This window comes from Nicotiana tabacum, chromosome 14 (assembly GCF_000715075.1).
Source record: "Nicotiana tabacum cultivar K326 chromosome 14, ASM71507v2, whole genome shotgun sequence".
Classification (NCBI taxonomy): Eukaryota; Viridiplantae; Streptophyta; class Magnoliopsida; order Solanales; family Solanaceae; genus Nicotiana; species Nicotiana tabacum.
Genome location: NC_134093.1, coordinates 50,869,649 through 50,894,649, shown reverse-complemented (window position 1 = coordinate 50,894,649; position 25,001 = coordinate 50,869,649).

Sequence of the window (25,001 nt, the reverse complement as noted above, 5' to 3'; positions counted from 1 at the left end):
AGGCATGATGTCTATCAGTGTACAGAAATAAAGCAGGCTAACAACAAATAGAGCACATTGATCATATTGACAAGTTCTCTACCCTTTCACGCAAGTACTAGAATACCCTTCCTTCCCCAATTTCACTAAATCCCCAATTGTTCAGTTTACAAATTATTACAGCCCAAATCAAGTATGAATAATTACATAAGAAGACCACTATAGGCCCAATGATAGGCCCAGTATAGATAACTCAATGCTTTTCTAAACCTTCGATAGTTCTAGTAGGCTCAGAACCCAGCTCATGACCAACAGTAAGTCTGAACCCAGCAGCCAAGCTCAACATCGCATAGAACTAATATCAAACCTAGATGAGGGACTCAGACATGATTACAAACAACAGACTAATGCTAAACTAAATAGTCTAGGAAGGAAGCCCACACACTTATTTTATTAAGATTGTAAGCTAATCATCACCAAAATGTATAGACAAACTCATGCGACATGTTGGCAGGGAGACACATAAGATGAGTTTATGCTTGCATTTCCAGGTATAGGGGACGTGATTGATTATCATAGAATAGCAGACTATTTCTAAAGAAGTTTCAAACACTAACATAGTCAAAAACAACTTAAGGCAATTTCAGGCAGGGGATCTAATTATGAATGCTGAAGGATCAGCAGAGAACAACCTTAATATAGTAGTTTTACAATAAAGAATGACAATATAGATGCATAACAAGCGAAAGAGTACAACATGTACAACATTAACAGAGTTAAGGAGGCATATCACTTAGGTTAACATGGTAAGCATACACGCTTAGTTTTTAGAACAACAAGATTATAGTAAAGCAAGAATTAACCTCAAAGAAACTCAAGCAAGTAGTCATGGTTTATAAAAGTCGATAAGAATCCTAATCACAAAGATTTATAAGTCCAAAGACATCACAGTACGAAGATATGTAAATCTTATGGTCAAAGAATAGAAAAACTTCATAACTTAAGCCAGTCAATTATGCATAATGATAGAATCAAGTGTATTGGGGTTCAACTAGAAACATGGGCAATACTGAAGAATGCAAAATTGACTAAATACCAAATTAGCAACATGTTTGGCTAAAGCATTGAGACAGTAATGGGCATATAAGGCTCGTGTAAGCAAGAGAACAGTAGAACATGCATGAAGAATTCATAGAAAAAAATTCACTCGAGCAAATTCTGGGCAGGAGGTAACCTCCTTAAGAATGCAAGAATCCAATGCAAGGCATAGGAAAATGCTTTTGAAAAGTAACTAGTAATCAGAATAACAAAGCAGGCTGAAAGTAATCAAAATCATTCAAATTACGCACATATAACAATCATACATCAAAACTCAGAATTCAAGTAGGTTCAGATACTAGGAAAACATAGGGGTATAGGATAATGAGAACAAACATGAACACGAACAGAGGCAAGCAACATCATATTGATTCATAAAGGCCTGAATGACATGAATACAAACAAAAGAGAGTAAAATTTGAAGAGTCTGATTACTCACCAATTTGCAGAATTAACGAGCTAATAAGGTAGAGATTCAGAGCCAACAGCTTGCTTATCAGTAACACGGAGAGAATAGCAAAAACCCCAAAATTCTCAGTGCGTCAGAGTTCCCAAGGGCTTCAGGTGAACCCCGGGCAGTGCTCGTACTGAGAGAGGTCGAATAATTAAATTCCGGTGGCTTGTCTTTCATCCGGCCATGACCTCGAATTTCAGAATAATATAGGACTAGTGAGAGTGAGAGCACAGTGATTAAGGTCCTCCTTTGGGGAATCAAAGGAGGGGTTTATATAGTGGCAGAATCAGGCAAATAAACAAGGAAAGAAATCAAGTAAACATGAACAAAAAGAGTAAAATCTCGCATGCCAGTCAGTAAAATAACCGTAAAGGAAAGAAATAAAATTTCAAACCCTAGTTAGTCTTTAAAAATTAAAAATCGGCCAACTGGTATGAAGAATCCGGCTTTTCTTCATGTATATGGACGAAATATTATCCAAATCTCCAAGATTGGATTGATTCCCGCCCGATATAAAGATGGTATTTGCCAAAATTGTGAAAATACCTAAGTACTACCATAAACATGCGACCAATAACAAAGAAACCCAGATATGGTAAGCAAATAATGGCAAAATCCCATTATTAACGGGATTAGAAGAGGGAATTAAGAGATGCGGCCAGTAGGTTTTCTCTAGAGAAAAGGGAGGAGATAGGATTCAAGGGCGTCTGTTGAGTGGAAGTGAGGATTAGGGTTTGGGTGGGTGTAATTAAAAAGGGTGGATGGTTTATGGGTCGTTGATCTCTGAGATCAACCACCAAGTTTAAAAGAAGAGTGGGGTGGGTCATGGAGACAGGTTGCGATCGGGTTTTAGTAAAGGGTTGTTTGGCATGGGCTGGGGGTTGTTGAGCTAAAGATTTGGGCCAAATTTGGTCTGAAATTGACTAAACAAATGGGCTATAATTTAAATGCACGAAATTATCAAAATTAAATTATAGAAAAATGATTAATGAATGATAAAATATTTTTTATACAGCAAAATACTTAAAAACTAATAGCTTAATACTATAAAAATAGAAGAAAGGATATGTTAGTATAAATAATATAATGAATACAATTATGCATAGAATATAGGTTATTACTGCAAAATTATGTAAATAACTTAGAAATATCAATGCAATTATGTAAAATGAAGTAAAAACATTTTAAAACATGTAGGTGGGTATAAATAAAAATTTGGATGATTAAGTCATCATAAATAATTTAAAGGGATAATATTTAAGTAATTTAAATGAAAGAAAATCAATTTTAAAACTCTAAAAATTACGGACAATTTCGGAAAATACTTGTATAAATCTTGAAAAACAAATAATGATGCAAATTGACTATTTGAAAAAATGTGAGAGAAAAATTGGGTATCAACAGCTGCCCCTCTTTACCCAGGAATGATGAAAGAGTTGTCGGGTTACGAAAATGATGACCAATTTTGACTGAATTGAGTAGGGGATGATGTGATTAAAAATGGGGGCCGAACCTTGGTTCCTGAGTTGCCTACATATCCCTGGTGTTATGGGAATCAGGTTGTGTGTAGTACTAGATCCAACAGCGAACGAAACCAGTGGAGTTGTCGTAAGAGTGGTCAGATGGTTCAAAAGGTTCTTTTGGTAGGATATTATCGTAAGTGACAAATAATTTTAGGTAGAGTCATGAATGTGAATTTGGTCATTACGAGTGTATCACAAGGCAGACATTTGACTGGTTATAGAGTAAAAGGCAGTCAATTACGGGTTGTCAGTTACGTTTGAAGTAGTCAAAGGATGTAAAAATTGTGAACGGAAACCAGAGCGAAGATTGCTCCTGTTTATGGAACGATTACCTCCCGAGTTACCTGCAAAACTTAAAACACGGCGCATGCAAATATATGCGGGTTATTACGGAAATTTAAACATAATGCAGATTCCCTTCGGACCATGAAGGTTTTCATTTGGACGTTGAGGATGATGTCCTTAGACCATGACGTCCTCGGCTATGAAGCGTACGATAAGGGATCCACGGGCCATGAAATGGTGTCCTCGAACCATAAGGATGGTTCCTCTAGATAATGACGCCTTTGAATAATGATGTGCTATTTCGAGAGATCCTCAGGCTATGGAATGGTGTCTTCCGGCTATGAGGATGGTGCCTTCAGACTATGACGCCTTCAGATAAAATGGCAATGTTTCAGCCTATGAATTTGAAGATAAGATGGTTAGCTGTATGCGAGGACGAGACAAGACAAGTCTTAGTCTCTGACAAGGAAAGGCGATGCTTAGCCTCATGCAAGGAATAGAGATAATGCTTAGTGTCTCATGGAAAAGGAGGGAGATAATTCTTAGTCTCATGCAAGGAAGGCAGTGCTTAGCCTTATGCACTGTAGTGGAGACAGTGTTTATCTCATGCAAAGAAGGCAGTTCTTAGCCTTATGAAATTACGGATGAAACGCTTAGCTTTGTCCAATAAATGGGGACAATTATTAGTCCCATGCAAAGAAAAGGCACTGCTTAGCCTTATGCAATTACGGAGGCAATGCTTATCCTCATGCAAGAAATGGAGACAATGCATAGTCTCATGCAAAGAAAAAGGCAGTGCTTAGCCTTATGCAATTACGGAGGCAATGCTTAGCCTCATGCAAGAAATGGAGACAATGCTTAGTCTCATAAAAAGAAAGAAAAGAATAGCTATGAGAGAGTAAAATATTTCTTAGCTTGATGTGTTGTGTTTAGAAACTTATCATAAGAAGATAGTGATTTTTTTGCGTGTATATATTTGCGAATATTCCTGTTGTGTTTATTGTGCCTGCCTTCAAAGGAAAATCGTGAGTTTTGCGGGGGGGTGGTTGGTTCATGCTCTTGATTCCTTGCTTCGCCTTTACTTCTCTCTTCAGGTCCTGCTTGAGTCACCCTGAGTAACTTCTGGCTGTCATAGAAACAAAGTTTTCAAAAACATGTATGCATTTGACAAATTATTCGTAGGAATGTACATGTTTAAAATATATGATCGTGGGTAAGATCAAATAATTTAGATGAACCAGTGATGCATTTTAGAGACATTGAAACCTTATTGCTTTAGAATTTTGAGGGTCCTCCTCAAAATTCTGCCCCAGTTTAAGTGCATACTTCTAACATCACGTTAGTTGGTTGTTCTACACGTGATGAAGTCGGATGAACTCGCGCTCTTGCCCAAGTTTCTGATCATGGGGAAATGAAGATTTTATTAGGATGTGACCGAACCCACAGGACTGCCTATATATCCCCTCTTCACCGGAAATCAGGTCAAGCATAGTTCAGTTACATCAAAGGGAAAAATGCAAACAATCTTAAACATAGTATCTCTTGACTGCATCTGAATTGATAGGTTTCGGCCAAATCTCTCCGTCCACTATTGCAAGTATAAGTGATACTCCTGTTAGTACTCGATGAACTAGGTAGGGACCTTGCCAGTTGAGTGAGAACTTCCTCTTGGCTTCATCCTGATGTAAGAAGATTCATTTAGCACTAATTGCCCCGGTGTGAATTGCCTTGGCCTGACCTTTTTGTTGAAAGCTCTTGCCATTATGTCCTGGTAGAGTTGACTATGACATACTGCATTTATTCTTTTCCCATCAATGAGAGCTAGTTGTTCAAAGAGGCTTTGTACCCATTCTGCATTGCTGAGCTCAGCTTCTTGTATGATTCTTGGAGAAGGGATTTCTACTTGGGCAGGAATAACCGCTTCGGTACCATAAACCAGTAGGTAGGGAGTTTACCCAGTTGATGTGCGAATTGTGGTATGATATCCAAGAAAAGCAAATGGCAGCTTCTCATTCCATTGTTTGTAATTGTCTACCATTTTTCTCAATATCTTCTTGATGTTCTTGTTGGCGCCTTCTATGGCTCCGTTCATTTGTGGCTTGTAAGATGTGGAGTTCTTATGCTTGATATTGAATATTTCACACATGGCCTTCATTAGATCATTGTTGAGATTGGCGACATTGTCAGTGATGATTGACTCTGGTACTCCGAACCGACAAACAATGCGGTCCAGAACAAAATCTGATACGACCTTCATGGTTACAGCTTTAAAAGATGCGGCTTCAACCCATTTGGTGAAGTATTCTATGGCCACTAGAATGAATCTATGCCTATTTGAAGCAGGAGGGTCTATTGGGCCGATGACATCCATACCCCAAGCGGAGAAAGGTCAGGGCAAACTTGTTGCATTGAGTTCATTGGGCGGTACTTGTATCATGTCAGCATGTATCTGGAATTGATGACACTTATGAACATACTTGATGTTGTCTGTTTCCATAGTCATCCAGAAATACCCTGCTCTTAGTATCTTCTTGGCTAAAATGAAACCATTCATGTGCGGTCTGCAGGTTCCAGCATGTATTTCCTCGAGTGATCTGGATGCCTCCTTGGCATCGACACACCATAGTAATTCCAGGTTTGGAGTCCTTCTATATAGAATTCCCCCCGCTTTGAAAAAAATGGTTGGCTATTTTTCATAGTGTGCGCTTCTGAGTATGGATAGCAGTCTCTGGTATTCTCCCTTTTCCAGGTATTTCTTGATATCGTTGAACCACAAATTTCCATCAATGTCTTCTTCAACATGTGCACAATAAGCCGGTTGCTTATGAATTCCTATTGGGATAGAATTAATGAAATCCTTATCTGGATGTTGTATCATGGAAGACAAAGTGGGTAACGCATCTGCAAACTCATTTTGGATCCTCGAAACATGTTTGAATTCTATCTTTGTGAACCTCTGTCATCTCTTGAACACAGTGCAGATATGGAAATATTTTGGTGTTCTTCCTGGTGCACCAAGGGATCTAAATCTCCGATTACTAACAACTCCTGAACGTTCATGTCAATGGCCAACCTTAGCCCCAAGATGCAAGCATCATATTTTGCCATATTGTTGGTACATGGAAACCTGATGTTTACGAAGTCCGAATAGTGTTGGCCGATCTCTGATACTAAGATAGCTCTGATACCCACTCCTTTGAAGTGTGTTGCTCTCGAAGAACATTCTCCAACCATCATATGCCTCGGATATCTTCTCCTACAAATGATACCTGCTCATCGGGAAAATACATTTTCAATGGTTCGTACTATCCATCTACGGGAATTTCTACCAGATGATTTGCCAATGCTTGCCCTTTGAGTGCCTTCTAATTTATGTAGACGATGTCGAACTCACTCAAAAATATTTGCCACTTTGCTAACTTACCCATAGGCATGCATTTCTGAAAGATGTATTTTAGCAGGTCCATCCTTGATATGAGATATGTGGTGTATGCACAGAAGTAATGCCTAAACTTCTGAGCTATCCATGTCAAAGCACAACAGGTGTGTTCTAACAAAGAGTATCGGGCTTCATAAGGCGTGAATTTGTTGCTCAGATAATATATCGCTTGCTCCATTCTTCCAGTTTCATTATGTTGTCCCAGAACGCAACCAAAGGCTCCGTCCAATACGGACAAATAAAGCAGCAGAGGTCTTCCTGGTTCTGGTGGGACCAGAACGGGTGGTTTAGATAAATACTCCTTGATTTTATCGAAGGCTTTCTGGAATTCTTTAGTCCATCTTGTTGCAGCATCTTTCCTCAGCATCCTGAAGATTGGATCACATATTACGGTTGATTGAGCTATGAAGTGGCTGATAATTGAGACGCCCCTAAAAAGCTCATCACATCTTTCTTATTCTTCGGAGGTGCCAAGTCCTGGATTGCTTTGACTTTTGATGGGTCTAACTCATTCCCCTGGCGACTGACGATGAATCCTAATAACTTTTCAGCAGGGACTCCGAAGGCACATTTTGCAGGATTCAATTTCAAATTGATTTTCGAAGCCTATCAAAATCAAGTCTGCTATTTGATCTGAACTTCTTTTAGATTTGATGATAACGTCATCCACGCACACCTCTATTTTCTTATATATCATGTCATGGAAAATGGTTGTCATGGCTCTCATGTAGGTGGCTCTAGCGTTCTTCAAACCAAACGGCATCATTTTGTAACAATATATCCCCTATGGTATAATGAAGGCTATCTTTTCGGCATCCTCTTCATCCATCCAAATCTGATGGTATCCTGTGAAGCAATCCACAAAGGATTGGAGCTCATGCTTGGTAGAGTTGTCAATCAGTATGTGTATGTTGGGCAACAGGAAATCATCTTTGGGACTTGCTCTGTTTAGATCTCGGTAATTGACACATACTCTAACTTTCATATCTTTCTTCGGAACTGGCATAATGTTAGCCAACCAAGTCGGGTATTCGACTACTCGGAGAACCTTGGCTTTGATTTTTTTGGTGACCTCTTATTTTATCTTTAAACTAATATATGGTTTTAACTTTTTGAGCTTCTGCTTTACCAGTAGACACATGTGATTAATGGGTAGCTTGTGAGCCACTATGGATGTGCTCAAACCAGTCATATCATCGTAGGACTGTGCAAATATATCTTCATACTCTTTTAGGAATCTGATGTACTCTTCCTTCTCTGACGGTGATAGATGATGCCGGAGCAGATATACCTAGCAATCATTCAAATTACGCACATATAACAAGCATACATCAAAACTCAGAATTCAAGTAGGTTCAGATACAAGAAAAACACAGGGGTATAGGATAATGAGAACAAACATGAACACGAACAGAGGCAAGCAACATCATATTGATTCACAAAGGCCTAAACGACATGAATACAAACAAAAGAGAATAAAATCGCAAGAGTCTCATTACTCACCAGTTTGCAGAATTAACGAGCTAATAAGGTAGAGATTAAGAGCCAACAGCTTGCTTATCAGTAACACGGAGAGAATAGCATAAACCCCAAAATTCTCAGTGCATCAGAGTTTTCAAGGGCTTCATGTGAACCCCGGGCAGTGCTCGCACTGAGAGAGATCGAATAATTGAATTTTGGTTGCCTTGGATTTCAGCCTGCCAAGAGCTCGAATTTCAGAATAGTATAGGACTAGTGAGAGTGAGAATACACTAATTAAGGTCCTCCTTTGGGGAATCAGGGCAGGGATTTATATAGTGGTAGAATCAGGCAAATAAACAAGGAAAGAAATCAAGAAAACATGAACAAAAAGAGTAAAATCACGCATGCAAGTCAGTAAACTAACAAGAAAGGAATGAAATCAAACTCCAAACACTAGTTAGGGTTTAAAAACTCAAAATCGGCCAACTGGTATGAAGAATCAGGCTTTTCTTCGTGTATATGGATGAAATATTGTCCAAATCTCTAAGATTGAGTTGATTCCCATCCGATATAGAGATGGTATTTGCCAAAATTGGGCAAATACCTAAGTAATACCATAAACGTGCGATCAGTGTCAAAGAAACCCATAAATGATAAGCAAATAATGGCAAAATCCCATTATCAACGGGATTAGAAGAGGGAATTAAGAGAGGTGGTTGCTAGGGTTTATCTAGAGAGAAGGGAGGAGAGAGGATTCAAGGGCGGCTGTTGAGTGGAAGTGAGGATTAGGGTTTGGGTGGGTGTAATTAAAAAGAGCGGATGGTTTATGGGCCGTAAATCAATGAGATCAACGACCAAGATTAAAAGAAGAATGGGGTGGGTCATGGAGACGAGTTGCGACCGAGTTTTAGTAAAGGGTCGTTTGGCTTTGGCTGGGGTTGTTGGGCTAAAGATTTTGGCCTAATTTGGTCCGAAATTGACTAAACAAATGGGCCATAATTTAAATACACGAAATTTATCAAAAGTAAATTATTAAAAAATGATTAATGAATGATAAAATATTATTTATACAGCAAAATACTTAAAGATTAATAGCATAATACTATAAAAATAGAATAAAGTATATTTTAGTATAAATAATTTAATGAATACAATTATGTACAGAATATTGGTTATTACTGCAAAATTATGTAAATAACTTAGAAATATAAATGCAATTATGTAAAATGAGGTAAAAATATTTTAAAACATGTATGTGGGTATAAATAACAAATTTGGATGATTAAGTCATCATAAATAATTTAAAGGGATAATATTTAAGTAATTTAAATGCAAGAAAATTAATTTTAAAACTCTAAAAATTGCGAAACGTTATGGGAAATACTTGTATAAATCTTGTAAATCAAATAATGATACAAAATGACTAGTTGAAAAAATGTGAGGGCAAAATTGGGTATCAACACGGACACGTAAAACACAAGATGTATAGCTAAAAATTCGGAAGTCAAAACAAATATATACGCCGCTCACCCAATCTAATAGAATATCTCATAACTCCTTTATAGGAAAATCCTACAGAAAGACTTGTTTAACTTTCATGAGCTCTAATAATCTGAAATCGACCCTGTATTCAACCTAACCCTTTTCAAGGCTTGCTAGACCAAATCTGGACCCAATAGCTGTGACTCCTCAAGTTTGAACAAACCAATCAGCAAACGGCAAAAGCATCTATTTAAAACCTCAAACAACAAGATTTGTATATTGAGTTAATGTATGTATGGACTCAATCAAAAGCAACTGATTATAAACCACTCATTAGGTAATATTCATCTGGCTAGTGTTGGGTTTGGATACTTATACGCTCATATGCCTCTACTATGCTGAAACACATCCAAGCACTATGACCACAGTTCAATAGTGAAACACATCCACTGCTCCTACATACAACATTGTGGAATACATCCAAATACTCCCACATACCGCTCTTATGTAAGACAGCTCTATAACATATCTATACACCCCGCATAATGCTCTCACACATTGCGGTGTTGGAACACATCCATACACCCCCAACGTAAATATTTTATATATTGTTATCCTTATCACACATGATGATACGGGCATCTCGTACTATTGCATAATATCTGTAACATATCACTTTATAGGATAATATGATGTATAAGTAATTCAGACTACATTAGTGATGGAGTCTTGACAAGCCTATCACGATAATTGCAACAATAACTTTCTCGACAAATATGATAGACTAACCATGGAGTCTACAATGATACATTTTCATTGTCTTTCAGATTAACCATCTTTACGATATTTCTTGAGTTTCTAACACTCATACTTAATATATGTACGGTTTAAAAACTGAAGAACAATAATTTTTAAAATCTCGTATCACCCTCTATCGTTGTTAGCTCTCATTCTCTGATGCTAAGCCACATTTATAGATCTTGAAATTAGTAAATTTATAAACATTACATCTCTTGGAATACAAACCTCCTCAAATCTATCCCCAAGATTGTATACACATTTAACTCTTTAGCTATAGTGCTCTATAGTTATTAACTCTCAAGTAGGTCTCACCTCTAAGAGCTGACGCCTAAACCTTCAATAAGGTCAGGACTCTCACACCGATAAACTTTGCTTGCTCAAACCAAGACAATTATGATTTTACATGTACTCTAGCCTTAGCAGATACAATACCATCGATCTATATCACCCTTTTAGTAGATATCTTGAGGCCCAAACTATCATAATATAAGAATTCATACTTATAACCTCTGTATTTGATCGGCATTATCATGATGTACATAGGACCATCCTCAATTGCTGCATATGTTTCTATTAATCACGAAAATATTTTCATATGTCATTAATAAACATATTAACTAAAAGGCTAAGGAACAATTTGAATACTGGATTTATTTCGTACATAACGATTATCAATACCTTCGGTTATCTAAAAGATATCATCAAAAGTTCATGCTAGCCATAATATATCTTAGAATATGTTCTCGAAATATCTAACTCTCCCCACCGAACATTTTGTTTACCCGAAAAACGGATAGAGTTGTATTTTATACGTAGTTCTAAGGATATGTGATGTAGCTTAATACAAATCGTAAGAATAAAAGGAAATATCAAATATAGACTGCAAAGAGTGCAAAATAAATAAAGTTGTAAAGAAGACGATTATTAGGATTAAGCAAGATGAATCAGTTTATGAGGCTGAAAAGAATAACCCTTGAATATTAGAGAATATAGTATTTTTATTACAATGTAAGCATGAAAAACTTTCCCTTACAGAAATGATAACCATGCCCTTTATAGTAGAGGGATCTTGCTTTAAACATAATTAAAAAGACTCAGTAGGAGACCCACGATAAATCAGTTTTTCCACAATTCCTGCCAAGATTCTCTCCTCTAGTGGGATTGCAATAGCTTTTGACTACGAGCTCGATCTTGACTCGAGCTCTCGATCTTGGTTTGAGCCCGATTCTGACTCGAACTCTCGATCTTGGCTCGAGCTCGATTCTGACTCGAGCTCTCAAATTGATTTGGGGTCAATATTGGTCGGTCTCTGGATCATAAGCTTGATAGCTTTACTTTGCATCATATTTCGATTTGGATCCGAGCTTGACAATGATATCGAACTCGACAGTGATCGGCCTCTCGGATTCGAAGCTTGTTTGTACCATCTTCGGAACCTATCTCGAGGTCTCACTTTGATCGATTATCTATCGAACTCAATCAGACTTACGAAGGCCGAAATCTATTTTGACCGTATACAGATAGTGTTCGGAGCCATATATTAAGGAGAACGGGGTCGCCCCAGTACTAGATTTCGATGTTGTTCGATATGCCCAACGAATTTCGGGTAGGATTTCTCTCCATTTTTCCTTAGCGTCGTTCAGCCTCTTCTTTAAGTTTTGAATGATAGTTTTGTTTGTTGACTCAGCCTGTCCGGTTCCACTGGGGTGATACGGTATTGATAATATCCTTCTTATCTTGTGGTTTTCGAAGAATTTCATCACTTTGCTGCCGACGAATTGTTTTCCATTGTCACACACTATTTCGGTGGGTATCATGAATCGACACATAATATGATCCCAGATAAAGTCTATAACTTCTTTTTCTTTTACTTTCTCGAATGCCTGTGCTTCAACCCATTTAGAGAAATAGTCAGTTATAAATAAAATAAATTTAGCTTTACCTGGGGTCGATGGCAGAGGGCTGGCGATATCCATCCCCCATTTCATGAATGGCCATGGCGATAGGACTGAGTGAAGTTGCTTTCCGAGTTGATGGATCATCGGTGCAAACTTTTGACATTTGTATCATTTTCGAACAAACCCCTTTACATCTTTGCCTATATCGATCCAATAATACCCTTCCCTGATTATTTTTCGGACTAGTGAATCGGTACCGGAGTGATTCCCACACGTGCCCTCGTGTACCTCACGTAGGATATAATTGGTATCTCCTGGGCCTAAGCATACTGCCAACGGTCTATCGAATGTCCTTTGATATAGCGTTCCATCCGAAGCTAACGTGAGTCGAGCAGCTTTGGTTTTTAGGTCCCTTGAATCTCTAGGTTTCGATGGGAGCTTTCCGTTCTTTAAATATTCGATATACTTACTTCTCCAATCCCAGGTTAAGCTCGTAGAATTTATCTCTGATGATCCCAAATTCGCAAGTGCATCAGCCTCACTGTTTTGCTCTCGTGGAACGTGCAGTAAAGTCCATTGTTTGAAATAGTGCAAAGTGACATGTAGTTTTTCCAAATACCTTTGTATTCTATCTTCTCGAACTTCAAAAGTCTCGTTTACTTGATTTACCACTAGCAAAGAATCACACTTGGCTTCAATGACTTCTGCTCCCAAGCTTTTAGCTGGCTCGAGACCTGCAATCATGGCCTCATACTCGGCCTCGTTGTTAGTCAATCTGGTAGTTTTGATAGATTGCCTAATAGTGTTACCCATGGGTGGATTTAAAGTTATGCCTATCTCGGACCCCTTCACGTTCGAAGCCCCGTCCGTAAAAAGGGTCCATACCCCCGATGACGTACCCAATTTCAACAAGAGTTTTTTTTCGACTTCGGGTACGAGGGTTGGTGCGAAATCAGCCATAAAGTCTGCTAAAATTTGAGATTTGATGGCCATACGGGGTTGATATTCGATACCGTACCCACTGAGTTCGACGGACCATTTGGCCAATCAGCCTGATAGTTCGAGCTTGTACAAAATATTAAAAAGCGGGTAAGTGGTTAATACGCATATGGGGTGGCATTGAAAGTACGGTCTTAAATTTCTAGAGGCGTTTATCAGTGCAAGTGCCAATCTTTCTAGGTGCGGATACCTCGTTTCTGCTTCTCCTAAGGTTCGGCTTATATAATAAACAGGAAATTGCGTACCTTGCTCTTCTCGAACTAGGACATCGCTTACCGCAATTTCCGATACTACAACCAAAGTTTTTCGTCCGTTTTTGGAGTATGAATTAGTGGCGGCTCGATTAGATATCGTTTTAGTTCTTCTAATGCTTGTTGGCATTCCGGGGTCCAAGCGAAATCGTTCTTCTTTTTGAGTAGAGAGAAACAATTGTGACTTCGATCTGACGATCTCAAAATAAATCGGCCTAAGGCTCCTATCCGTCCCGTTAGCCTCTGTACAACTTTCACGATGGTGATGTCTTCGATGGCCTTGATTTTGTCAGGGTTAATCTCGATTCCCAAATTTTACACCATGAAGCCGAGGAACTTGCCCGAACCGACCCCGAAAGCACATTTTTTGGGGTTGAGCTTCAGGTTGTATCTCCTTAAAACCTCGAACGTTTCCTGCAAATGTGTCAAATAGTCCTCTGCGCGCGGGGACTTAACTAGTATGTCATCAATATAAACTTCCATTAATTTACCTATTTGTTCTTCGGACATTTTATTTACTAGGCGTTGGTAAGTAGCTCCTGTATTTTTTAGCCCGAAAGGCATCACATTATAACAATATGTTCCATATTTGGTAACAAATGAAGTCTTTTCCTGGTCTTCCGGTTTCATCTAGATTTGATTATACCCGGAATAGGCATCGAGAAAAGTAAGGATCTCGTGGCCGGCAGTGGCATCGATCATGCGATCGATGTTGGGCAGCGGAAAGGAGTCTTTGGGGCTTGCTTTGTTCAAATCCTTATAATCCACGCATATTCTAAGTTTGTTCCCTTTTCTAGGTACTACAACTACATTAGCTAACCGTTCGGGATATTTCACCTACCGAATGGATCCTATCTTGAGAAGTTTGGTTACCTCGTCCTTTATGAATGCGTGCTTTACCTCGGACTGGGGCCTTCTCTTTTGCTTCACCGGTCTGAACCTAGGGTCCAAGCTTAGCCGATGCATTATTATGTTCGGTGGGATCCCTGTTATATCTAAATAGGACCATACAAAGCAATCAATGTTATCGATAATAAATTGAATAAGTTTCTTCCTGAGTTCGGGGCTCAACCCCGTTCCCAGGTATACCTTCCGTTCGGGCCAATGCGCGATTAGTGTGACTTGCTCCAGTTCCTCAATCGCTGATTTGGTGGCGTCGGAGTCATCGGGAATTATAAAGGATCGAGTGATCCTCTGATCATCATCTTCTTTGATCCCCTGGTTATCAGGTTGGGTCAAAGCCGGTCTGTGACTGCTATTTGGTATCTCGTTCCCCTTCTAAGCCCGATCCCTTTACTGGAGAAGGCGAGGATATTGGTTTCGCTTCCTCAACGGGGAACATTTCTCTTACGGCGGGTTGTTCTCTGTAGACTGTTTTGACTCCTCTCGGTGTTGGGAATTTGAGGACCTGGTGTAGGGTCGAAGGTACAACTCTCATGTTGCGGATCCATGGCCTTCCGAAAAGGGCATTGTATCTCATGTCGCCTTCGATCACATGGAACTTCATTTCCTGGATGGTTCCGGCCACGTTTATTGGTAGAATTATCACGCCTTTGGTGGTTTCACATTCCATATTGAACCCGTTTAGAACCAGGGTTACGGGTACGATCTGGTCCTGGAGGCCGAACTGTTCTACGACCTTCAATCTGATGATGTTGGCCGAGCTACCAGGATCAATCAACACACGCTTAACTTTAGTTTTATTCATGAGTACGGATATTACCAGTGCATCGTTATGACGTTGTATGACTCCTTCTGTATCTTCATCATTGAAGGACAAAGTTCCTATGGGTGTGTAATCTTGAGTTCGAGATCGATTTTCTCTCACAATCGATGCCTTAGTGCGTTAAAGCACTGGTCCCTGAGGGGTATCAACGCCGCTGATGATCATGTGAATGATGTGATGCGGTTCTTCTTGTTCATTTTGCTTGCCGAAATCCCTGTTTTTAAAATGGTTCTTCCCCCTATCACTTAAAAATTCTTGAAGGTGCCCTTTGTTGAATAACTGGGCCACTTCCTCTCTTAGTTATCTGTAATCTTCCGTTCTGTGGCCATGGGTGTCATGATATTCGCACATTTGATTGGGATTCCTCTGGCAGGATCGGTCTGCATGGGTCGAGGCCATTTAGTATCTTTGATGCGTCCGATAGCCGAAACGGTGGTGGATGCATCAATGCTGAAGCTATATTCCGATAATCGAGGTGCTTCCTTAGATCCAGCAGGCCTATCGAACCTACTTCTGTTCATCAGCCCCCGGGACCCTTGACCTCGATGACTTCTTTTGTTATTTTGCTTGAGGTTATGTCTCGATTCACTGACTCTGTGGCTTCCGTTGTACGGTTGGTATCGATCCCCGGTCGGACCTCGTTCTCGATTAGTATCCCTTCGAACAGCGGGCTCAGACCCCAATTGATCATCTTCGACCCTAATTTTTGATTGATACCGATTGTGCACGTCGGCCCACGTGATGGCTGGGTATTCGATCAGGTTATGCTTTAACAGCCATGAAGCCATCGAACTTTGTTCGTTCAAAACTTGAGTGAAAGCCTGAACAGCCCAATCGTCTGTGACTGGTGGCATGTCCATTCGTTCCATTTGAAAACGAGATACGAACTCTCTCAGCATCTCATTATCCTTTTGTCTTCCCTTGAAGAGGTCTGATTTCCTTGTTGCGACTTTTATGGCGCTGGCATGTGCTTTCACAAAAGAATCTGCTAACATGGCGAACGAGTCTATGGAATTTGGTGGTAGGTTGTGATACCAAATCATTGCCCCCTTCGAGAGGGTCTTTCCAAATTTTTTTAACAACACAAATTTGATTTCATCGTCTTCTAAACTATTTCCCTTGATGGCACACGTGTAAGAAGTGACGTGCTCGTTGGGATTAGTCGTTCCGTTATATTTGGGAATTTCAGGCATACAGAATTTTTTGGGGATTGGTTTCGGGGCTACGCTCGAGGGAAAAGGTTTTTGCATGAATTTTTTTGAATCCAACCCTTTTATCATTGGTGGAGCTCCCGGGATCTAATCGACCCTAGAGTTATAAGTTTCTACTTTTTTATCATTGGCTTCGACTCGCCTTTTTAGTTCCTCGAGTAATTTAGCAATTTCGGGAGTACTACCCGATTCTTGCTCATTTGACTTCACTATGGTTGGCTCCGCTATGTGGATGATTTCTTGAGATAGATTGGGCTCCGGCCTGCTTTGTAGCTGGGTTTGGCTCTACAACTGAGCTATTGCTGCATGTTGGGCTTGCAGCATTTCGAAAATCATGCGCAAGCTAATGTCGTTTTCCTCGGCGTTGTGTGTATCTCGAGCTGTAGACCGAGTGCCACCATGAATGCTATTTTTGGGTTAAGCATGTAGGTTCGCCTCAATAGCTACATGCAAATTGATATCTATCGGCGCTCCGATTCGAGCTCCAACGGCGTTTACGAGTGGTCTTTCGATACTGGGTGTTAAGTTATTGTTCTCATCTTGAAGGTCGGCTCCGTTGTTGATTGGTAAAGCCATATGATTAGTAGTTAGTCGTTGCTAATCCGAAATCCAAGATATTTTCGAAATCGAGCGCAAAACACAACGGTTTGTTTCTTCAGATTCGTATCAAATAATCACTGTTATCCTTAGCCCCACGGTGGGTACCAAAGTGTTTACCCAAAAAACAGATAGAGTTGTATTTTATACGTAGTTCTAAGGATATGTGATGTAGCTTAATACAAATCGTAAGAATAAAAGGAAATATCAAATATGGACTGCAAAGAGTGCAAAATAAACAAAGTTGTAAAGAAAACGATTGTTAGGATTAAGCAAGATGAATCAGTTTATGAGGCTGAAAAGAATAACTCTTGAATATCACAGAATATAGTGTTTTTATTACAATGTAAGCATGAAAGACTTTCCCTTATAGAAATGATAACCATGCCCTTTATAGTAGAGGGATCGTGCTTTAAACATAAGTAAAAATACTCAGTGGGAGACCTACGATAAATCACCTTTTTCACAATTCCTGCCAAGATTCTCTCCTCTAGTGGGATTGTAACGGTTTTTGTCTGCGAGCTCGATCTTGACTCGAGCTCTCGATCTTGGTTTGATCCCGATTATGACTCGAGCTCTCGATCTTGGTTCGAGCTCGATTTTGACTCGAGCTCTCGAATTGATTCGGGATCAATGTTGGTCGGTCTCTGGATCATAAGCTTGATAGCTTTACTTTGCATCATAGTTCGATTTGGATCCGAGCTTGACAATGATATCGAACTCGACAGTGATCGGCCTCTCCGATTCGAAGCTTGTTTGTACCATCTTCAGAACCCATATCGAGATCTCACTTCGATCGATTATCTATCGAACTCGATCAGACGTACGAAAGCCGAAATCTATTTCAACCGTATACACATTTCCCTTCAAATTGTTTTTTTCTTTTTCGGGAACTTAGGGAGACAATGCAGTTCTTTCCCACCACCCTTTCTTCCCTATCTCCTTAATTTTGCACATATTTAAGGCACTAAATTTGATCATAAACATAATGGGTGCATTTCTTTATTAAAACATACATGCGGAGCCCAACCTATCAAAGATCCCTTCAGCTATTAATGTGGAAGGACTTGCATCACAAATAAAAGGTTGTGCATGTAATTTTTTTTTAAGTACTCAAATTCCTTTTATGGTTAATCTATTTTCCTCATGGTGCATGGCAATTTTAATACTTCACGTTCTACCTTACTTTAACATCTAATCATGCCATTGTGGCTAAGTTTCATACTCAACCCTTGCACACCTTGGTCTTATCCTCTCCCAGTGACTGGAATTAATCCACGAACTTCCACCACGAACATGTATGCATCATGTAGTGCCCTTATCATGCTCATATTCAATGCACTCGATATGCCTACTTACGTCATAGTTACACTATAATATCACTAACACTAATGACTTCAAGATGCATTAAGTTGAGAACGATATAAGCTATTTCCGCAAAATGTCTTTCATCGCCAAAATCTAACCTAAATTTGGTTAAATTATAACACTTACTTATTTCTCACTAAACTTTTTCTCTCCTCGTTAAACTCATAACGAAAAGTTATACCCACAACCTCGAATGCCGATAAGTCACTCTAAGGAAAAACCCATATTTTAAAATGATTTTACAGTTCAAACAACTTCCCAATATTCAAAATTTGATTAACTCCCAAACTTATTAAGAATTTTAGTAGAGTTTCCTATGTAATTAAAACTATCCTAGAATTACAACCTATATAATATATTGTGAGAGCTTTACACACATCTATGAAAGGTAGTTACTTTCAAAAGTCAAACTACATGTTGCCCAACTCTTAAAATACTTATCAGAATTTTTTTCAGATGTAAAATCCAGGATGCCACTTCCTGATTCTTTTAAGTCTCTATCATTAGCCTTTGCCACTATATAATGCCAATAAGTGGTAGAGATGAAACTAATTTCGTAAAGAAGGTGGATGTGGGTAAAATTCGTGATCCGAAAACAAATGTGGTAAAAGTAATGCACGCATATATATTACTAGCTCCTGAAGACTACAGTGACGCTAATCATACTGCCATTAGGATAGTCCCTCATTTCAGGGATTCGAAGAAAATAATGTTGAAGCAGCATTCGCGATTACAGCTAATGCACACAACATCCCACGTGCTCAAGGCCACTCTTAGCACTACCTAATTTATTCAAATACCTCTAAAGAAATTGCATTATCCAGCAAACGAGGATACACGTGTCCTAGCTGTTTGTGAAAGGGACATTTCAAGGTTTAATTTGATAAGGTTCAACGCACGAAGAGAGAATGAAAGAAGGAAAAATATCCTAAATGTTCACTAGCCTCAAGATGATAAGTATGGGCGTCAACATACCCTAAACAAGACTCTACTAAATACGGCTTCATGATCCGGGACTTAAAGCCTAGGCTCTGATACCAACTTTGTCACGTCCCAAATACCCCCTAGACGTGACTGGTGTAAGTACAAGAGGGGGCGTGAATTGTAAGCCTGTTAAAAATTTAGTCAACTACAGTATACACTTAGTCGACTGGTACGGAGACTGTCTGCACAAAATTGCTAGTCCTTCAATTTAACCAAGACTAAATTATAATAAATAGTAATGTGCAGAATATAATATGAGAGTGATAAAGTAAATGACACCGAAAATTTTTATATTGGTTCGGAACGAATGTGGTATCCTAATTCAGTCCTCTTGGGTTGTAAGAGTGTTATCTTTTAGAGCTCTTTGTAACTTAGTTGAGTAAAGCTTTTGTGGTTTCTAGTGTTCACCACCAACGTTTTCAAGGATTGGTTTTCATTAGGTTACCAACAACGACACTTTGATTTTCACTCGCTCACCAAAGAAACGAACAACGATACGACCTCTCAATGTTTTTCCCTTTCTCTCTATCTTTTATAACACTTGTAAACTTAAGAATACGGTACTTGACTAAGATGTAGAAAGAGTAGAAAAGTTATCTCCGAAGCTGGTAGCGGTAAAGTCTTTCGTGTGCTTCAAAATAAATCATTTGACCGTTAGGGATGTCCGTACTGAAATAATATGTTTCCATTCTTGTTTGTGCCTTGCTGTCTAATTTGAGAATTTGAATCGTGCCTTCCTTTACTGATAACTCGAGATAAAACCACAAGGGAGTTTTACTTTCCAAAGAAAGTACTATGAAGATTCCAATATAATTACTAACAAGCTCACATGATTTGAGGATCTTAAGATATTGAATCATATAATTCCTTTGGATCCTTGCCTCTGTGTCTTCAATTGAGTAGTATATCCTTCTTGATATTCTTTTGCTCCTTGATAGTAGTTCCTTGTCTTCATGATCCTTGAATTAATATCAGATTCAATCAATCTTGCCTTAACATGTGAATTCTTGATAGTCTTGCCTTGAATGAAGATTCGTGCCTATTAAATTTCTTTGGATTATTTCTTTCTTTCTCGACCATTGCACTTTCAATAAGTAATCACCTTTCCTATTGCAGAGAACTTCTTAACACTTTCAAGGAATGCTTCGTGAAATTGATTTCCTATCCATCCATAAGAATTATGACAATTATGCTCCTAGACTTCCTTATATATGAGTAGTGGACAATATCATCAATTTTCAACCAATGAAAGTTTTCCTTTTGAATAATGCTCTTTCAATTCTCAAGCTTCACTGTTTTGTCCATTACGTTCTTGAGCAAGTCATGGATATCATCTTTCCTTATGAAGATTTATTTCCAGCTACCTTTAGTATAAAAGATCTTGGGAAATAATTTATTTCCATAATAACTCTTGTTGTAGCTCAACAAATCTTTGTTCTAGAATAACTAATATTTTTTTCCAGTAATTTCTTTGAACTCTTCTTCTGGCTTGTATAAATAAAATATGAGCTCTTATTTAGGTAATCCAAGAGAATTTCAAGATCATCTTCCTTTACCTTGGATCTTGTCTTTTGTCTTCAATATGAAGATCTCAATAACCATTTATTATTTCCGTAATCATGAAAATAATTTCCTTTTGAATATATCTCAATATATCTTTGTCTACTTTCTTGAGTAAAAAATCAGTCTTGGATCCCTTCAATATTTTCCTTGATTTTGTAAGCAATAACCTTCCTTGTATTAAATCTTCTTTTTTCAATGTTTAAGCTTCCTTCGTTGGCGTGATGAATATGTCATTTTGCCCTTAATTCTTGCCTCTTGATTTATGTACTTGAATTAATAATCCAATCAAATCTTTCTCCATTTATCCTGTCAGAAATAAATCCACACAACTAATTATTCTTTGATTAATATTTATGTTGGTTTGGTAGCATCAAAATCAATACGTGAAACCTTGGAGCTAACAATCTCTTCTTTTTTAATAAAGGTAACCTAATGAGTACAAAACATAAAACTTAATCAAAGACTTAATTAGATAAACTGATTACTTCTGTGAAGTGTCGAGCTCCCCCGTTGCTCTTAGTGTTCCTTCGCCATGCTCCCCATACCTCCATGCGTCTTATCTATAAATATACAATAAAGGCAGAGTTATGTGCCATGCATTTTAAAGGCAGAATTTTGAGCCTGAGTAGTTGGTGGAGGTGCACCCCTCCTGAGACTGGGGCAGTCCCTCACCATATGATGAGTATCACCACACTCAAAGCAAGCTCTCAGAGGATGTGGCTGCTAAAACCGGCTCGAGCCTAGTCAGCCGAACTGACTACAGAAACCACCCCGTGCAGGAGGTGCACTAGACAGTGGCAGTGCATAATGGGCTACCTGAGACCTGGGAGTACCCGGAGTACCAGTAGAAGCTAGAAGTGCTGAATGAACTGGACGACTCACATATCCTCTACCATGATGGGCTACAACTAGGGCACGGGTACCACTATATCCACCAGAATCTCGAGGCCTCTTAGCCTCCTTGTCCTCTCTCTCCTGGCCCCGCATACCCTCTAATCTCCGTGCGATCTCTACCACTGCTGATATAGGGTATCTGTCCCCAACTCTCAAGCCATGTTGAATCCAATACCATAGTTGAGCCAAGGCATGTGCATGCCTGGACAACTCACTGAATCTGACAACATACTTCGACACTGTGATGGTACCCTAGCGCAGCTGCTCAAACTCTACGCCCATGCATCTTGAAGGCTCTAGGGAACAAATTCTCTCAAGAATATCTCTGAACAATGAGCCTATGTGAGTGAAGATGCATCGGCGGTGCTACCTTCATCATAAGCCCGCCACCACTGGTACGCTGGTCCTGACAACTGGAATGTAAAAAAAGCAACCTCGCTCATCTCCAAAATTCCCATAGTGTGGAGAATACAGTGGCATTTCTCCAGAAAACCATGCGCAACCTCTGTAGTTAGGCCGCTGAAAGTAGGAGGATGGTACTTCTTGTTCCTCTCGAGTCTGAGCTCCTCCTCCTCAAATGTTGTTGCCTTAACCTCGGGCTAAACTGGGTCAACCGGTTGCACTACTATAACCTTTGGGACCTCGTCAATATGTATCCTCTACTCTAGGGTACGGGCCGCGGGAGTCTAAGCTCCTCCCCCAGCCTGAGATGTGGCTGGTGTAAGTGGAATCAACCTCGCCTGAGCTAGAGTACCAAACATGCTCAAGAACTATGCTAGGATATCCTTAAGTGCAGGGGTAGCAACATGTGCCTCAGGTGCCTACCCCCAACTGGAGCTACTGGTGGCTCCTCTGTCACAGCTCGGGCAAGTACTCTGGCTGCACCACGTGCCCCTCCTCGGCCTCTGCTTGGCCCCGGCCTCTCGCGGCTCTAGTAGGGAGCGTGGGTGTTTGATTGTCAAAGCCAGCGATGCGTGTCCTCACCATCTGTGAGAGAATAGAAAGACAAAGATTCAGAATTTCGAAGTCAACAAATTCGCATGATAAGGAATTAAAGAAGTGAAGTTTCCTAACAATTCTATAGCCTCTCGAAGATAAGTACAGATGTCTCTATACCGATCCGCGAGACTATACTAAACTCGCTTATGACTCGTAATACCTATGAACCTAGAGCTCTAATACTTACATGTCACGACCTCAATCTCCCTCCATAGGATGTCGTGATAGCACCTAGTCTCTAAGACTAGGTAAGTCTAACATATATAAAGAATTGACGAAAATAATTATTAAACTCCCAATTAAACCAACAACTATCAAAAAACGGACTCCACAATACAACTGAATGTAACTCCCAAAATCTTGTGTGATCGAGTCACAAGCTCTACACGAGTATACTAAACATCCCTATATAATAGTATCTATAAAAAAGGGGAATGAAAAAGAAACTAGTTAAAGGGTGACTCTGAGGCCTGCGAACGCCGGCATGTATACCTTGAAGTCTCCAATCCAAGATCAACTCATGGATGCCTGGGCTGGTATGAAGTACCTGGATCTGTACAAAAAGATATGCATAAGCATAATATGAGTACACCACAACAGTACCCAGTAAGTATCAAGCCTAACCTCGGTTGAGTAGTGAAGAGACTCACTTGAACCTTAGAAGTGAATTATCTAGAGTTAGTTCCCGAACAATTATCTTGCACTTATCCTATCAAAACCCTATTTTCTCCCAATGATAACTTCCTTGCTTATCTTTGTTTCGATTGTCATTAATCAATAGTTTTAGACTCTTAGCTAATTTTAGTTAGAAACCATATAAATATCAACTGTTGATTATCTTGGATAACAATCAAACTAGAAACTACAAGAATATTTTTTTAATCCAATCCACGTGGATACGTTATTATATTATACTATATTCAACTAGAGAGCATATATAAGTGTGTGCTTTGCGCTCGTCAATGAACTAGGTGTTCCGGCCTTATCTGGATTCTTTTGTCATTGTCTCCATTGATGATATTTTGGTTTACTCCCGCAATCGAGAGGAACGTGAGCATCATCTCTGGATCGTACTTCAGACTTTGAGGGATCATCAATTATATGCCAAGTTTTTGAAGTGTGAGTTCTAGTTGGACTCGGTTGCCATTTTGGGCCATTTTGTATCTTCCGAGGAAAATAAGGTGGATCCTAAGAAGATTGAGGCAGTTTAGAACTGGCATAAACCTACTTCAACAATAGAGATTTGAAGCTTCTTGGGTTTGGCGGGTTATTATCACCGGTTCGTGGAGGGATTTTCATCTATCTCAGGCCCATTGACCAAGTTGACCTAGAAGGGTGCTCTTTTCAGATGGTCCGTGGAGTATGAGGTGAGCTTTCAAAAGCTCAAGACTCCATTGACTTGTAACGACCCGACCGGTTATTTTGTGTATTTGAGCCCCATTTCCCTTTTTGAAGCTTTTAATATGTGTATTTATAGTTTTATAACTTGCGGATATGGTTAATTTGATTTCGAGGAAGTTTTGGAATGATTTGGATCCTTTAGTTCTTGGTGTAGAAACTTAAGTTGGAAATGTTGACCGATGTTTCACTTTTGTGAAGACAATCCCGGAACAGTATTTTGATGGCTCTGATAGGTTCGTATCATGATTTTGGACTTGTGCGTATGCCTGAAATTGAATTCGGATGTTCCTAGGTTGATTTGACTTATTTTGCCAAAAGTTGGCAATTTGAAGGTTTAGAAATTCCTTAGGTTTGACTGTAGGTTGACTGTATGGCTATCGGGTTCGAATTTTAGTTTTGGGATATGGAATAGGTCTGTTTTGCTATTTGGATCTTGTCTGCAAAATTTGGTGTCATTCCGAGTTGGTTTTATAGGAATCGGACGCTTGATTGTGTTTCTGGCGATTCTTGAATTTCCTTTCGAATTTCATGCGTTTTGATGTCCGATTCGCGGTTCTGGATGTTATTTTTGTGTTTTGATCATGTGAG